At 38.4% G+C, this 14,380-nt stretch overlaps 1 pseudogene across 2 annotated transcripts; it reads left to right on the top strand.

The window, feature by feature from the left end:
• Positions 1 to 1,387: 1,387 nt before the first annotated feature.
• LOC149212159 (cytidine deaminase 1 pseudogene) lies at positions 1,388 to 4,041 on the top strand (annotated as a pseudogene). Of its 2 annotated transcripts, none has more exons than XR_016250752.1 (2): positions 1,388 to 1,681; positions 2,874 to 4,041. The product of XR_016250752.1 is annotated as a cytidine deaminase 1 pseudogene, transcript variant X2 (transcript). The 2 variants fall into 2 exon arrangements; XR_016250751.1 differs by having other exon boundaries at positions 1,390 to 1,681; positions 2,863 to 4,041.
• The last annotated feature ends 10,339 nt before the right edge of the window (positions 4,042 to 14,380 follow it).

The raw sequence follows: 14,380 nt of genomic DNA, 5'->3' as shown, positions 1-14,380 counted from the left end.
TATGAATCATTAAATTTTCTAAAGTGGTTTTATAAATAATAATGATAAATCAACTTACATTTTAATAATGCAAGATATTTGATAAAGTGAAAATTTACAACTCTATAAATCATTAACTTATTATTTTTAGTGACTTAATTCTATTTAGTGAATTGATTCCATTTTTTAATAATAATAAATCCATTTAAATTTGTAAAAATAACTAATAATAATTATCCTATTATTAATTTAAATTTTCTATATATATGTTTATTTTCCCCTAATTCTTCTGGATATGGCTATGGATATTGTGAATCAGTGATAAGAGTCCTGAGTCAGTGATGGAAATCCTTATCAAGATTCTATATCCTCCTTTCACGTGGCAATAATTGATTCCCTAAGAGATAAAGAGCCATATTTTTGCAATTAATGAAACCATTTCGCATTAAGAGTTGCTTTACCCTCCACTAATCGGATTATCAATTTCAATGCTCGGTGAGTCGTCCTTATTAAAAGCAAAGACACGGAATTTATTCTTTGTAAAATGAAAACAACAGCAATGAACAGAATCTAAATTCAAGAAGCGACGTATATGAATAGACAACTCAGCCTCTGATGCTTCCGCACCCATTCCACCATTTTGGTATCTGATTTTTCCAGTCTCAGGTATCTGATCGGCGAATCAATTCTTAAATGTGCTTCACTTTGCAATTCTTTTAAAATGTGTAAAACATAACATTAAGAGAAACCCAAGGAAATTTTACGGTTAATATCATAAAATTAACATAGGCTAATAATTAAGTATTGGGGTTTTTGCAGTGTATTATATTAAATATTATTTTGCGATTCAACTGTGTTAAGTAAGTGATTTATCTATGAGTGCTAAGTGGACTATTCAAAAATTATGAGAAATTAGTCAATTACAATTATCTCTCATGAAAATGGTCATAGATGAATGACTTACTTAACTGAGTTGAATCCCAAAATGATATCTAATAACCTAATGATTTTTTAAGTAATTGGGATTGTGGCTTGCCACTCTATTTTTGTAAATTAAGTTTGAGAAACATGTTGTTCCCTGCGTTGATTAAGTTTAATATTTGACATCTTGGTTCTTGCTTAGTTATGAGGTATTTTTTTGTTAAAAAAATATCATAATATTAACATAAATTTAAAAAAAATCTCTAAAAAAAATTGTTAATTACCTCACTTATTCGAAAATCACGAATCAAATCTCTTTAGTACTTTTGAGATTAGAATTTCCTAATTTGACCCCCACAAAAAAAAATTTACTAAACACCTCACTTATCTCTTCTGCATTCCTAATTTGACAAGCGAGATAAATGATATTAAATCCACAAATCTCAATTGCATTGAAATTCCAATCGAGTTTGGAGAAGGTGCTGGAATCCATTTCCCTTCCAAACAGGTCGGATCACATCTCGGTCCTATGATTAGTCGCCCTAGCCCTTTCCATGTGTCCCAATAGGGCCAGAGTTTGTAAATTTGAAAACTTCCTTTGGGGAGACTGAAAATCTATATAACGGCTTCAGCTGAAGGAGGCATCAACGATTCTCGTCATGTTTATCCGCCCATGAAAGCGGAGCCATAATGCTTTGACATTACGCTGTCCAAGAATTTCGCCTGGTGTATGACCGACGGGATCAGGCGAAGAATTTGGCGGATTTTTCAGGCTGGCCAGGTAGTTTCTAGCGGTTTTTCTGTTTCTCTTTCGCTGCTGGAAACGATAATTTCAGTACCCGATTTGGGGATTAAATATGATTTGCTAAATTTGTGGAGTTTAGGAATTTCCATTGTTCTGAATGCCTTTTTTTTTCCATTCTTCTCTGAAGAGTTGAATGGTTTTTACTGTTTTTTAAATATATTTTTGAGCCCCTGTACAAACTAAATGTAGTGCAGAATCGCAGATTTGTTTTTCTGTTGTTGGAAAAAAAAAAACCCTTAAAGGGAATTTTGGATGCATTTTTGAAGAATGAATGATGTTAAATTGTCTAGATTATTTTGAAGTGTCCTTTGCTATAAGATCCAAACTCTGTTGAACAGCCCCCTTTGCAGAAGGGCTGTCTAAATGAAGATCTGGTTATTTTCATTAGATTTCATGCTTTTACTGTGTGAAATAACGCGTTTAGACTGAAACACTTGCCTTTTCATCCGTGGTACTGATCTGGTTATATCTTTTGCAGAATTCTGCTGCGTCATTCTCTCAATTTTTGTTGGGGTTGAAACTTGAAAGCAATAATCTTCCCTTGATAAATTACCGAAAAACAAAAACCATAATTACATTTATTGAGCCTTCTCACTGCCTAGGCAAGCAAGTAGAGCAAAACCATGAGATGGAGGCTGTAGCTCTTAATAACTATGGCGAGTATTGAATATCTATACAATCTAGAAACCAGAATATATGGTTTTTCGTTATTTTCATTCGGCAAATCTTTTAAAATCAATAATATTTAATTTGTTTAAAGGTATTATATGAAGGGTTTTTGCCTGCTGCAGAGTGAGCTACACCGAATTTAGGGTCTTTGTGGCCAGTTCACTATTTCTTCATTAGATTTGTTTTTATCTCTGGGGATGTTGAATTTAATACTCTGGTGTGTGGACACTGAGAGGGTTGCTTTTATGCTGCTGGGCTCTATTTCAAGTTATATATTATGCAGTAATTGCTGCATTTCTATGTTTATGTTTTGACTGTTAGTCTGTAAGCTGCCATTGTGAATTCAGCATTTCTATGTTTAGGTTTTAACTGTTACTCTGTAAGCTGCCATTGTGAATTCACGGTTGGATTTCTCTAAGCACCATTCTGGTTCATTCTCTTTGATAAATTAGCAAGGGCGTGGTTCTAATATCAGACATATTTTGTAGGTTCTGCTCAGATCTAAAATTATCCCACCCGTGTCAAAGCTTTTTGAAACTTTGAGGGCTTGTCAACAATGGGAAGCTGTTCACCTTTTGTGATCGAAGCAGCTGAGGTTCAGCGTTTGTGCAAAGAAGCAGGTCTGTCAGAAATACAGTATCTTGCTACATTGGTAAAGCCTACTCAACTTCTTGCAAGGGCTCCCATCTCCAGATTTTGTGTCGGAGCTGTCGGCCTTGGAGCGAGTGGACGCATCTTCAAGGGAGTAAATTTGGAATTTGAAGGTCTCCCTCTGAATCATTCTGTTCATGCCGAGCAGTTTCTGGTAGCCAATGCAGCACAACACGGAGAGGTCCAACTTAGATTCATTGCGGTCTCAGCAGCCCCATGTGGGCATTGCAGGCAATTTCTGCAAGAAGTGTGGGGTGTACCTGAGATTAACATAATGATAGCTGATGAACATGCCGAAACCCAGTCTCTATTGTATTTCCTTCCCCACAGATTTGGTCCAGATGATTTAGAGGAAAGCACCGCTCTAGTTTTTGAACCTCATTTCAATGGCTTGACTTTTTGGCCTATGAATTCTCCTGAATTGAATCCTAAATTGAACTTGTGTAATGGTGATGAAGGTGAAAAGGAAGATGTATTGAACCTGTGTATTGGTGATGGACATGCAAAGGAAGATGCATTGAACTTGTGTAATGGTGATGCAGATGTAAAGGAGGATCATTTGAACTTTTGTAACAGAGATGGAAATGTAAAGGAGGAAAATATCGACAGCTTTGAAGGTTTGTATCAACTCGGGGTAGCAGCTCTCAAAGCTGCAAACTCAGCACATGCTCCATATAGTAAGTGTCCTTCTGGAATCGCTCTGATGACCACAAAAGGGAACATTTGTACGGGATTTTATATTGAGTCTGCAGCATTCAACCCCAGCCTTTCTCCCTTGCAAGCGGCTCTCGTTGCATTTCTTTGTCAGGATGGAGGAAACTATGAAGATATTATCCATGCTGTGCTTGTGGAAAAGAAAGGAGTTGTTGTTCAGCAAGGTGATACTATTAAACTTGCTCTGCAGAAAATCTCTCCCAAATGCTCATTTCATCTTTTAAATTGTAAGATAAAATGATCTGATCACTCTTAGTCATTTGCATTAAAGATCAATCAAATGATTCTAAAATGGTTTGCCATGCCTTTTGTAAGACATCATAAAATTAGGCATGACAACTCATTTGTATATTCCATAAATCCAAACCTCCTGAGACATCTGTCCCAATATGTAATCAAAGTCTTTTCTCAAATGAGCACAATGCATTTTTTAATCGGTTATAGCTTTTTACAAATCAAATAAATTGAATATATATGGATGGATGGTATTGCCCTTCTCAAATTTGAAGGGCATAACCAGAACTGATGCTTGACATCATAATTTTTTCATGATCATATTATTAATTTATATTATGGAGATCTCTTTTCCAGAGTAACAATTATAGCTCATCTATATTAACATTTTATGTTTCATCTCTATCATGATAATGATATTATCATTTTAATTATTATTGTTATGTTATTTTAATTTGTATTAAGTTCATAAATGAGTTATGAATGGGTTAAATATTAGTTAATGATATATTATTGTATTTCTAAACAAGAAACAATTTATATAGAAGATTTTTTGGTAAAAATTATATCGTAATTCATTTGTCTACGGGTTTTGAACCAATTAGTGTAGTTCATTGTCAGGACAAATTGAAGAACCAGATCATGGCTATAGGTTAAATAAAGAGAGCAGATCATTCAACAACTATATTTAACAAGAAACGGCTATATTGGACACCTAAATAATTAATAAGTTATTTTAGTTATATTTATTTCCATTTATAACCGTTTGAATAAATTACTAGACTTATTTTTATTATTATTAAAACCATCAATTACATAAAAACTTATATTATTATTAATATTAATATAACTTTAATTAAGTGGAAACCTAGTTAGTTAGATAAATATTTAACTAACCCAAATGGAGAATAAATTAAAGTTAAAACTTAATTATTTTATTAATTTCATTTATTTATATTTCAATTTTTAAAAGTTATAATGGGATAATCGGTATACAATAAACTCATTTCATATAATAAAAACTTTTATTATTGCGGTTTGTCCTTCTATGAATTCAACAACAAGCACCGGATGGCAACCGTTAAGGAGCCCGGCGATGGAAACTGCCCAGATCCGAGTTTTCAGATCTCTAAGGCGGCCGGGCTGCAAAAGGGACACCTGCGCGCTATTGGGATTGGATCAAGCAGACTTCATGACATCATTATTGCGGTAAGGGCTAGATTGTATTTTATATATCCACCCTGTATACCCGAACTTGCCCAAGGCGTCTTTGCAGGGCCAATCCACAGATCTAGATCGAGCAACCTGACCACGGAAGACAGACATCTGCCCAGATGTGCTCTTGAACCACCAGATCAGGTCCTCAGACGAAGTAGAAACCTGCACAAAGTCCAGATCTGGGGGCAAATCAGGATACCCCACAGTCCTGACACCAGGGCCAAAATCGCAAAAGAACGTCGGTTGAATGGCGATGATCTTGGGTTTGGAAATGAGACGACCCAAGCAATAGAACTGGGGCAACCTCAGTTGGGCTCAAACCCCAGAGAGGCGGATCTCACACAGCTCTTCATAAAAGCACCGGAAGGCATGACTTATTGCTTGAGGTTATGGAGGGGCAACAACATCCAAGAACTACGGAATGAAATACAGAACCTTCTTGGCATACCAGAACAGGGGCAAAATCTGATCTACAGGGGGCGCAACTTACAAGACAACCGCACCCTTCAGGAATACAACATCACCACAGACTCGACTATCATCATTAACTTTCGTCTGCGAGGTGGATGTTCTGGAACCAGCTCAAAGAATACAAGCTCAAAGAACACAGAGTCCTTCAAGGACGCTGTGAAGGGTAAAGGGAAAGCGCAAGTCAATCTAGCAACAAACCCTGTTCTTCCTGGGCCCTACATAGTCGAACAAAAACCTGAGAATCCTGCTCTCACCATTGAAATGCCTGAGGTAAAGGATTTATACTCAGATCTATTTTCTCACTCTGTTATCTGTAGATTCAATGGTTACTGGCCCAAATCAGGTGATCTGCACCACTGGATCCATACCACCTAGACACCAAACTGTGAAATCTACTTATGCCCTAAGGGGTTTTTTATAGTAAGATTCAACACAGAACAGGAAAAGGAACACATCCTTAATAAGGGGCCATGGTTCTGGGGCAACGCAGGGCTCTACATCACTCCATGGTTTCCAGATTTCGATGCCAACACAATGGTGGTATCAAAGATACCAGTATGGGTCAGGTTGCATAACCTCCCATTACACTTCTGGCATCACAAGGTTTTAATAGCCATAGGGAACACCCTGGGGAAATTTCTAAAGATTGACGACGACAGAATGGCAAAGGGAATTTTTACCTTCGCTAGAATATGTGTCGAAGTAGATCTCAGCGAAGGATTACCAGAAAGTATAATACTGAATTTTAACAACACACAGTGGCTACAATCATTGGATTACGAAAACACAACATTCCGATGTCGAGGATGTTTACAAACAGGCCACCTTCTCAGCGCTTGTCCACAGGTAAGAACCCCCAATCAGAACAAGCAGCAACAGAGGAAACACAGTGTCATTGGATGAGGAAGAAGACGTACCAGACACCACAGACTTCAAAACAGAAAAGGATGAACAAGAAATCTAGCCCAAAGTGCAAAAGAAAGAGGAAGCTCCCAACAACCCTGTGCAAAAACAAGACCTCCAAATAACAAGAAAGGAAATATCCGGCAACAAGAGAACTCATGGATCTGAAGGATCTGAGTCGGACAAGGAATCTCCCACAACTATAACAGAAAATCAGCTCTCCATAGTAACCATCACCCCCAACTCTGGGGGATGGCGAAAGGTGGAGAAAAAGAAAGGGAGAAAAGTATAGTTTTTCATTTCATTTTTTTATTCTTTTGGTTTCTGCGAAAACCGGATCAATATTATTGCATATGCTTCTGCATTTACAAAATGTAATTTTATCTTATGAATAAAATTATGACTTTTTCCACGAAAAAAAAAAAAAAAAACACAAACAACTAAACTTTTATTATTATACTATAACAAAAACTATAAAAGTTTGTTAAATTTATAAACTAATTAGATATATAATTAATTAAGAGAAGGAAAAATAAAATTTATTAGGAATCCAATTATATTAATTAAGGATTTGGAAATTAAGTTAAAGTCATATGGGCAAAGTATATCAGTTTCAAATTAGTTTGTTAAATCCATTCTTAATTTTCATTATTTATATTTAGAGGAGTACCATGATAATTAGATCATGTTTTAGGTAGAAAATAATAATAATAATAATAATTAGTACTTATTTAAATAAATATCATAAAATAATTTATTGTAGAAGAAATGAAACTTAACATATAATAGTAAAATAAAAACCTAAATACTCCAAAACCAAAGAGCAAACAAATAAGAAGACCCTATTAAGAAGAGGGGGAAAAAGCAAGAAGACCCTATAAAGAAGGACAACACAAGGAGGTGAGGGTAGAGACAGCTGGGGGCTGTTAGGAAGAAAGGGCAGGGATCCAATAGCCGCTAATTTTCCAGCCATCATCCCTATTGATATTGCTTGGCCTTTTTTCAATTTCAATGGTCTCCCTAAACAATTATCATAATAATTAATGATTAATTTAGAGGTTAGTGGTTTAGAGTTAAAATAAGGGATTAGTGAGTTAGAAGTGAAGGGGGTCATTTTTTTTGAGTTAGTAACTTGTAGATTAAATTAATAGATTAAAATATAGAGAGTTGTTAGTTAACTATATAGCAATCACAGTTAATGAACAACCATGTTCAATAATATAATTATAATAAATCATAGTAAAACATAGTAAATTATGGTTAAATATGATTTGAATATGGGTTAGAGTATGATATTATGTGGGTTAATCTATTAGTGGTTAGGTGAAGCCAAAGTTCTAGTCATATCAGTGTACATTTATGTTAGGGTGTAGTTGCTATGTATTTTATATTGCTGACAACATTTTTGCAGGCAGTAGTTGCTACTGGTGAAGGTAGAGCATATGTTGCAAAGAGCTCATGTTGAAGTCCACTGATGCCATATTTATGTATGGTTGTTGCATATACTATATATCGCCTTATATATGTACCACTGCTAATGCCATGTAACTCGAATGTGAGTCTTGAGTTGAGAACAGAGTATTTGAGAGAATACTCTACTAGGATTTGATCACATTTTTTAGCAAAGAGTGGGTTTGATAGTGTTGATTGTTGAGACAAAGGACACATATTATAATGTCGATGTTAGGTTTATGTCAAAGTGAATGTTGAGTCAGTTTGTTGTTGTTGAGTATTGATAGAGAGAGTGTTGTTGATCCGAATTAGATCCATGAAAATTATCAAAGTGCCAAGACTGTATCAAATCAGGGCAGACTTCGAATTTATGAACAAAGAGCTATCAGGAAGACCTCTGGATAGTGGCAGTTTGAAGTTAGCATGGAACAACGAGGACCTCGGTCAAAGCGCGCTGACTGAGGCCCATGGAGACCGCGGAGGAGGCAAAACTCGCAGTTAGGAAGACCGAATCGGGAAACAGAGGCCATTTCTGATCGCTGGGCAAAACCCCTCGAGAAGGAGAAGCCCCGAAGCACTCGGTCACATGGGAAGCCGGGAAACCGTAGGGAAAGCGCTAAGGCAAAAGGCGGGTCCCGCGCTCCAAAACCGGCGGTATATCAGAGGCACATTGGGGTGGTAAGCGAATTTGGCAAAAAACGAACGATTCCATTCATCGCACGACGTGTGTCCGGCGGATGAGAGAGAAAACCGCCTCTCATCGCGCGCTAACGGTCGAGCAAGTCAACCGCGCAAAATGAGCGAACACTGTAGGATCTGGGGCTCCAGATCTGATGGCGGAGATTGTGCTTGATGGAGAAACCGGATTTGACGAGGGAATTAAGCTGCGACATATAAAAGTCTAAAGTCCGATTTGATCGCTGAGTTGGCGGATGAGTCATTCCATAGTGTAACTGAAATACCGAACCGTTGAGGAAAAGCTGGTGCAGTTCGTGAGAGGACAAGTGGCCACCTCCTTGTGAGACGTTGGCAATGATGCAGAGGCAGGGAACTCCAAGCGAACAGCAGCAGGCGATCCGAAGGGGCGGAAGAGGAAGCAAACAATCAAGGATAGATTGACTTTAAGCCATGAACAGATAGAGAATAGAACACGAAGACAGAAAGAGCGAAAGTGAAGAAAAGACAGTGAAGCAAGAAGCAGAAAACAGAGAGCCAAGCTGACCTAAGGCAACATCGAGCAAACAGAAGTCTTGAGAGGTTCAAGCAATCCCTGTGAGGATCTGTCGGGAATTGAGTACCACATTGGACTCCTCCCATTAAAGACCAGAGAGGTCAAGACTTGGAAAGGGAAAGAGTCTGTGCACTCTAGTGGCTTGGGGAATCCAAGAACCACCCTACCAAGCATTATCTGTTTTAGGAGACTCTAATTGAGCTCCTCACTGTAAATCTCTGCTTTAAAGACACAATAAAAAAAGGCCACCACTGAAAGCTAGACCGGAGACGTAGCCCTGGAGAATAGGGTGAACTCATTAATTTGTTGTGTTCTTATATTTGCTTACTGTGTTTCTCTTACTGTTTTCCATTTTCCGGTGTCTGTGTATTTTGCAATCTGATCGATCCGTTGCCTAAGATAACATAGACACACACTAGCACATGAGTTTATAACACCTCCATTCCTTAATTATTTAACTAAGGTCACTCACGAGTGATTTTCAGATCAAGTGGTATCAGAGCTTTAGGCTGTAATGTTAGACAATCTTGTGTTGGTTTAGCTGTTGAATGCTAACTAGATCAAAGCTCAAATTAGGAGAAGGAGAGTTGGTCGAAACTAATCCTGAAATTGGGAGAGTCTATCCTCGGAAAACAATGTCAGAGGAAGGTTCAATGGGGCCAGGCCCTCAATTCATAGATAGTTTCCTAGCCATAAAGTTCATGGTAGAAAAAATGTATAGGGACTTTATAAAACATAAGGATGAAGATTCATCAGGCTCTAAACAAGACAGAGGAGAAGATGAGTCTCACTTCCATGACCACTCAAAAGGAAAAGGGAAAGAGGAAAGCTTTCTCACACCTCCTAACATCCCTGAACACAAAAAGAAAGAATCTTTGATCAAACTAGATGTTAAATTTGATTTACCTATATATGATGGAGAGTTGAATGCAGAAAAGTTGGACAATTGGATTAGACAAATTGATGTTTATTGCATAGTGTAGAATATCGACTCAGACAAGAGCAAGATTCTGCTGGCAAGCCTACGCCTTGGAGGCACTACCTTGGTTTGGTGGGAAGGCAGAGCCCAAGCTGACATGAAAAGACATGGTAAGACTATCTCTGTCTGGAGTGAATTTGTTTTCGCAATCAAAAAGTAGTTCTATCCATTGGCCTACATGCAGCAAGCCATGATGAGTTGGAAAACTCTTCGACAGTTGAAAGGGCAAAGTGTGCAAGGGTATACTCCAGAATTTAGAAAAAGAGCATTGATTCTAGGAACCTCATTAGACCCACCTAAGACTCTGTTGAAGTACATTGGTGGTCTACACAGCTACATGAGGCACACTATCCTCATGTTTAATCCCACTAGTATAGATGAGGTATCTATACAAGCTACTCATCTAGAAGCTAGAGGAAATAATGGAAGTCCAGAAGTTGGGGGATCATCCCAACCCACTGCAAGCAAGAATAAGGAGAAAAGAAAGCAGAAATGGAAAGCAAGGAAGGCTAACACTGCACAGAAGAGCAAGGCTTCATGCACTCATTGTAAAAAGGATGGGCATGATGATGAGCACTGTTGGATTCTGCATCCAGATCTGAGACCTAAGAAGTTCGAGGGCAAGAAGAAGAAGATTGTTGCAACTATTTAGAAAGATTTGGGGTCAAACTCAGGAGATGAAACAACCATTGTAGCCACAGTTATAAAAGGTTGTCAGATTTAGAGAATGTTGAAATCAAGAAGCAGGTGCAGGAGTTGCTTGAGAAAGGGTTCATCAGACCTAACACATCACCATGTGGGTCACCAATCGTTTTGGTGAGAAAGAAAGATGGCTCGAGGATAATGTGAATTGATTACCGAGCACTGAATAAGATAACAATCAAGAATCATTATCCCTTTCCCCGAATAGACGATCTTTTAGATCAATTGAAAGAATCTGTTTATTTCTCCAAGCTATACTTGCATAGTGGATACCATCAGGTCAGAGTTGCAAAACAAGATGCATGGAAGACTGCTTTCAAAACAAAGCAGGGATTGTATGAGTGGCTGGTTATGCCTTTTGGCTTAACTAATGCTCCTGCTACTTTCATGAGATTAATGAATGATGTACTCAGACCTTTTCTTGATGATTTTGTTATTGTGTATCTAAATGACATTCTGATATTTAGCAAAACGTGGGAAGAACACTTAAAGCATGTTAAGCAGACACTAGATGTTTTGAAAAGAGAAAAACTTTATGTTAAACTCTCAAAATGTGAATTTGGAAAAACATCTCTGAATTATTTGGGTCATATAGTAGGGGGTGGTGAATTGAAGATAGATCCCTCTAAGGTGGCAGTCACTGTAAATTGGCCTAAACCCAAGCCTGTTACAGAAGTTAGAAGCTTCTTAGGAGCAGCAAAATATTGGAAGAAGTTCATTTCTAACTTTTCCTTAATTGCAGCTCCCTTACATGCTTTAACATGATTGAATAAGGTGTTTCAGTGGGGAGGCAAACAACAAAAAGCCTTCGACACCTTGAAAGAAAAGATTAGTACAACACTTGTACTAGAACTGCCTGATATTCAAAGACCATTTGAGATCCAAACAGATGCCAGTGACTATGCCATGGGACCAGTGTTGACACAACACGGTAAACCCATATGTTATCATTCTGAGACCTTTAATTCTGCAGTAGTTAACTATCCTACATATGATAAAGAATTGTATGCATTAGTACAGAGTGTGAAAAAGTGGAAACATTACTTAATGGGCAAAGAGACAGTAATACATACTGATCATCATCCACTTCAATATCTACACGCCCAAACTAAGTTGCAGCAATCAAGACACTATAGATGGATGGGTTTTCTACAACAATTTCATTTAGTCATCAGATATAAAAAGGGCATACATAATAAAGTTGCAGATATGTTATCTAGACCCATTATAAATGCATCTACTATACTTAAGCATAATTCTGTGTTACATGAGAGCTACATTGAACAATATGCTCAAGATATAAACTTTATGGATGTATATGCAACTTTAAATCAAGGAAAATGAGTAGAAGAATTGGATTATCATGTAAAGGACCGACTCTTATACCATTGTGGGAAGTTATGCATTCCACAAACTGAAAGAGTAAAGATAATTCGAGAAGCACACACTTCTCTAATATCAAGTCACTTTGGGGTAAGTAAAACAGTTGCACAGCTACAAAGATTTTGTTATTGGCAAAAAATGAACGAGACCGTTTCTAGATATGTAAGAGGGTGTACTATGTGTGCTAAAAGCAAGCCCAGTAATAGAAAACTAGGCTTGTACACTCCTTTACCAATTCCTTCTCACCCTTGGGAAAGTGTTTCCATGGATTTTGTTGGAGGACTGCCTAAATCTAGGAAAGGTCATGATTATCTATATGTTGTTGTGGATAGGTTCAACAAAATGTGTATTTTGATACCTTGTGAGAAACAGATTACAGCTGAACAAACTGCAAAACCGTTCTTTGAACATGCATGGGTTCATTTTGGATTACCCACTTCCATTGTATCTGATCGAGACACCCGATTTGTGGGGAAGTTTGGTCAAGTCTGTGGGAACTGATGGACACTAAACTGAAGAAAAGCACAACTTTTCATTCACAAACTGATGGCCAGACAGAAGTAGTTAACAGGACAGTGATCTAGTTACTCAAAGAATATTGCAGCAAACATCCTAAGCTTTGGGATGAACATTTGTGTTATGTGCAGCGTGTTTACAACAGAGAAAAACATTCTTCTACACAGAGATCTCCTTTTGAGACCTGTTTTGGTTTCACACCAAGGTCTCCCTTGGATTTTGTCTTCGGTAAAGACAACATAGTTGAGGGACACAGTGATGTGGACAGGGCAACTAGGTTCATTGAACAAATCCAAGAGATCCACCAGGCAGTACAGGAACAGCTAGAAAAGAGCCAAGCCAAATACAAGGCAAGGCATGACAAGCATCAGATGGAGCATAGTTTCCAAATTGGTGACCAAGTCTAGCTGTATATCAGCAAGGACAGGATGCAAGGTGAAGGTAAAAAGCTAAAGCCTATCAGGTATGGACCCTTCAAGATACTTGAGAATATTGGGGAGAATTCTTTTCGCCTTGATCTACTAGCTTACATGCACATCTACTCAGTCGTAAATGCAGATTGCTTGAGATTGTTTGAACCCTTACTAATTGAGGATCTTAAAGAGCAAAGTCAATTGCCTTTTATTGATGACTTGTTACCTAAATATCTTAATGGATTGCAGGAAGACACAGTTCTGGACAGGAAGGTGAGGACGACACAAATAGGAGATGTTGAGTACCTCAGAATCGGGCTCAAGGGTTCAAAGCCGAGCAGTGCAAAGTGGATAGAGATTGGACAAGTGAGACAATTGTACCCTCACTTAGTCGATGCTTGAAAACCAACTTTTGGTGGTCCAAAAGATTTTTCAATGGGAAGGCCGTGATCTGAATTAGATCCATGAAAATTATCAAAGTGCCAAGACTATATCAAATCAAGGCAGACTTCGAATTTATGAACAAGGAGCTATCAGCAAGACCTCTGGACAGTGGCAGTTTGCAGCCAGCAAGGAACGACGAGGACCTCGGTCAAAGCGTGTTAACCGAGGCCCATTGCGACCTCGCAAGAGGCAGAACTGGCAGTTAGGAAGCCTGGATCGGGAAACAGAGGCCATTTCTGATGCGCGATTAGCCTTGGGCAAAACCCCTCGAGAAGGAAAAGCCCCAAAGCGCTCGGTCGCATGGGAAGCCGGGAAACTGTAGGGAAAGCGCTAAGGCGAAAGGCGGGTCCCGCACTCCAAAACCAGCGGTATATCAGAGGCACATTGGGGCGGTAAGCGGATTTGGCAGAAAACGAGTGATTCCATTCATCGCACAACGCGTGTCCGACGGATGAGAGAGAAAACCGCTTCTCATCGTGCGCTAACGGTTGAGAAAGTCAACCGCGCAAAATGAATGAACACCGTAGGATCTGGGGGCTCTAGATCTGACGACGGAGATTGCGCTTGATGGAGAAATTGGATTTGACAGAGGAATTAAGCCATGGCATATAAAAGTCTAAAGTCCGATTTGACTGCTGAGTTGGCAGATGAGTCATTCCACAGTGTAACTGAAATACCGAACCGTTGAGGAAGAG

This window comes from Pinus tabuliformis, chromosome 1_1 (assembly GCF_031772625.1).
Source record: "Pinus tabuliformis cultivar Carrire ecotype Pingquan chromosome 1_1, CPIR1, whole genome shotgun sequence".
NCBI classification, from domain to species: Eukaryota; Viridiplantae; Streptophyta; class Pinopsida; order Pinales; family Pinaceae; genus Pinus; species Pinus tabuliformis.
Note: the sequence above shows the minus strand (reverse complement) of the source record. Positions and strands in the feature narration are given on the sequence as shown.